This window comes from Ixodes scapularis, unplaced genomic scaffold (assembly GCF_016920785.2).
Source record: "Ixodes scapularis isolate PalLabHiFi unplaced genomic scaffold, ASM1692078v2 PGA_scaffold3__209_contigs__length_174095766, whole genome shotgun sequence".
NCBI lineage: Eukaryota > Metazoa > Arthropoda > Arachnida > Ixodida > Ixodidae > Ixodes > Ixodes scapularis.
In genome coordinates, this window is record NW_024609868.1 from 55,146,564 (window position 1) to 55,150,549 (window position 3,986).

Consider the following 3,986-nt stretch of genomic DNA (forward strand, 5'->3'; position numbering starts at 1 on the left):
TTTTACATACCTGCAATGGCACAGAGATTTGGGCCTGAAATACAGCGACGTTTAACATCGTTCAGTGGTAAAGAAAAATGCTGTAACTAAAGCAATTACGCTTTCCCAATATTAATAAAGGTATATACTATCCGGTACAACAGAAATAACAAAAGTTATTCATGTTATTTTCCGGCGAAGACACAAAATGCACGCGCGTTTTCCCATAGGGATGCACAGGAGCACTGCAAAAGTAGACTGGTTGCTGTCTGCTTGAATTTGCCTCCCGGAAGTCGCGTAGACACTGGCGCCAGTTGAACCTCTAGCGTACATTATATTAACTCTATGGTTGGAGAACCCCCACCGCCGATCACGTGACCAGCATGGGAGACCCGGGAGTGGAGGTCTTTTGAGAGCAAAGTGTGTCGGTGGTCTACATCTATATACTCACGCTGCCCTCTTTGTGTGACGTGGCAACCGAACGCCCTGAGTTTGGTGTACGTCACAAGGCGACATACGAGTGGCGGAGGGTGGGGGACGGTGGACTACGCTGCGAGGAGGGACACGAGTGAGAGGAGGATCCGAAGAAAAAGCGTTTTGCGTCCTCGGAGAGCGTACACGAATTCGTATAAAGCGGCTTTTCTTCGTCGGCGTCGGATTGGCGGGCGGGCGTCACGTCCCCCCTTTTCCGGATGGCGGAGCGCGTCGCTCTTCGGCGGCGGTCGGGCACGGTTGTTCGCCCACTGAGAGCTGCGCACACACGTGCGGCGTCGTCTAGCCGCGCTGCTGCGACCGGTCCTCGTTGCTACCCACGAAACGCGCGTGTTTTTAGCGAGCGCTGCTGGTGCCCCTGGGGTCGCGAGCTCTCGACAAGTTCAAGGTAGACTCAGCAGCCCAACTCGACCAATAAGTTACTCGGAGGACTGAAGAATCTCATCAAGATCGACGCGATCGTCACGGACAACCACGTCTTCAGGCTGCACTACAAGGTGACGTGCGCGGTGCCGATTGCCTTCAGCATCTTGGTCACGAGTTGTCAGTACATCGGCGACCCCATCGACTGCATAATAAAGATAGCGTGCGTTCCAGAGTGTTGGACACACTCCATGTTCAGCTTCAAGGATACGTGGAGCAAGAAGGTTGGCATCCAGGTGCCGTACCCGGGTGTGGACAAGTCCACGCCTGGTGAAGAGCGGGTGTACCACGGCTACTATCAGTGGGTGTGCTTCGTGCTCTTCTTCCAGGCAGTACTGTTCTACATCCCGAGGTACCTGTGGCTCGCGTGCGAGTCGCACGCGAGCCACAGGTACCTCGGGGTGCGAGGGCAACGAGATCAGCACGCTCGTGCTCGACCTCAACTCGCCCGTGTTGTGCGACGACAAGCGCAAGTGCAGCAGGAAGCTTCTAGTTGAGTACTTCATCTACAACATCGGCCATCACAAGATGTACACCTTCTACTACTTTATCTGCGAGATCCTCAACTTCGTCAACGTCATCGGCCACATCTACCTCATGGACGACTTTCTAGGGGGCGAGTTCTCCACGCATGGCACCAAGGTCCTGGAGTTCACGGACTGGGACTGGTCCGTCCGCTTCGATCCCATGATGAAGGACTTTCCCAGGCTAACCTAGTGTACCTTTCATATGTACGGCTCCTCTGGAGACGTGATGAAGGACGACGCTATGTGCATTTTGCCCATCTACATCATCAAGGAGAAGATCTACGTCTTCCTCTGGTTCTGGTTCGTGATCCTGGCCGTGTTATCCGCAGTGGTCATCGTGTACCGGGTCGTACTCCTGCTATGGCCCCCGACGGCGTATCTTGAAATCCTACCCAGTACAGGGGGGCGGAGTCAAGGAAAAAGCAAAACCAAACATAACAAAAGCACGTCAACTCCTATTGGTCCGGGTGACTATGACGTCATGCCCTTTAGCGGCAGCAGCTCCTTTTTATTTTTGTTTTGTTTTAATTACAAATTCGCTGTAAAAGGCACTTGCGCGGAGTGCAATAATGGTAAAATAGTTCGCAATGCTTTTTGTTAGGAACAAAAGTCGTTGCGCTAGCATCAAATAACGTCCACAGATGCGATTGCACGGCCGAGATGACGCGGACGGACGTGTTTACGCTGATGTGCGCGCGGGTTTTATATCGCACGCTTCTAAAGGTTTGTGGTTTCTACTAGTTTATGTCATTGTGTCTCCGCGCGATGAAACGCGCCGTACTCAAGAATGCCAGTGTCAGTTTGATGGAGGCGATACTGTTTGTATTGTACGCCGAGCTAGTGAAGCCTTCAAGCCTAGCTGGAGAAAAGACGATAGACTCGTTTGCATTTATAACTTAATATCTCGTGTTCGAAGGGTACGCACAATGCCAGACCAGCTGAACCAGTCCCACAGAAACAGTTGTTTAGACTGGTGCGCGGCCGCGAGAAGCGCACATCCGAGAAACCGCCTACGATGCAGCCAACTTTGCTCAACGCCGAGACATGTTGGAAGGGTTCCGCACCGCGGAAGACTGCAACGCCGAATATAACTGGCAGGAGTACCGCGGAGTCGCACAGGTTCGCTTGCGAAGGACCTTAAGGCTGCGGTCCCACGGCGAACATGACATATGACGCTTTCCGCACGTTTTCGAAATGCGATTGTGGCGTGTTCAAGCTTGCTAAAATTATGTGTTATATATCATCTTGTACTGAACAACATTATCTTTCCTCTGATGTAGGATTTGTTTTCCTAGTGCAAAACGCTAATTCAGTGGTCACCCGCGAACATTGTCCTTTTCGGCAAAACATGGTTTCGTAGTACAGTGGTACAGGGTGCACAATTGGAGCAATTTCTTTCGAATTTTAGAATGTTATAGAAGAAGAGTGCGCTCATTGTCATCAGAGGCCCTTTTTTCGTTTTTCATTTTATTTGGACTGATATTTACTTTAAAAATTTACCTCGCGGAAGCACATTCAGTCGCGAATTTTTGGCCGCCTACTCGGTAATTTTATTTGAAACTTCTTACATGTGTTTGCAACTATGGTCGAAAGAGCTATGCTAAATTTCATTGTAATATGGACTAAACTTTTTTCGCAATGCTCACGTGAAAAGTGACAAAAACAGTTAATTTTGGCAAACTTAATTTGGTAGTACAGTTGTACAGCGCCTAGGGATTGGCACATTTGAATAAACTTGTAGACCCGCAAAGAAAAACATATTCTGCTTTGTCAACAGAGGCCCTTTTTCTAAATTTCACCTTTTATTTTCCATAAAAAAGTTTGAATATAGGCGAAATCACGAATTTGTTGATAGTCAAAACTGTGTATTTCGACCCCTTTTGGCAGACATTTAGGCCGATATTTTTAGTATGAAATTGAGATTACTGTCCCAGGTCCTGATTATTAGCCCACATTTTCGCTAATCGTGCCTAATTATTAAGAAAATCATAAAAAATACAGAAATATAAATTGGATGTCTGGTTGCGCCCTCTATGTGGTGGTGGCTGAAATGTGACTACGCGAGGTTCAGGAAACTGCCGAGGATGGCGCTGGTTCAAGCTGTGGTTGGCAGCTTCGGAAACTGGTTGTACACTTGGCTTCTTGCGTTTCTTGCAAAATAACGTGCTGGAAAACTTGGTCGAAACTCGTGAGGTCCTTTATAACACGGTACTTTCTGCTAATATAGCTTTTAGGAGGAGTTCCAATCGCTTTAATATTGCCAAACAATTTTTTTTTATACGAGGCTCCACCGGTTCAGTCTTCTGAATAAATCGTCCACGCAATCGATATCGAAGTTTCAAATTACCGAAATGCCAAAATCGCAAGTTCGGCGTCGCTACGCAGCGTGACGCACGTGCTTCTGGTGCGTGTGCACGTACGTGTTTGCTGCGTGGTTCTTCGGTTGCTGCGAGTTTTCGCGTATTTATTGTGAACTGCTTACCTCCGTCTGCGCATGCCTCTCATTCTTGTGACTACCCCTGCTCTGTGTGCCTAGCGTAAAGTTTGTGTCTGTCTTTTCGTTCG

The 3,986-nt window shown here is 48.7% G+C and overlaps 1 pseudogene; it reads left to right on the forward strand.

Moving 5' to 3' along the window:
- Positions 1-362: 362 nt before the first annotated feature.
- On the forward strand, positions 363-2,107 carry LOC115316136 (annotated as a pseudogene).
- The last annotated feature ends 1,879 nt before the right edge of the window (positions 2,108-3,986 follow it).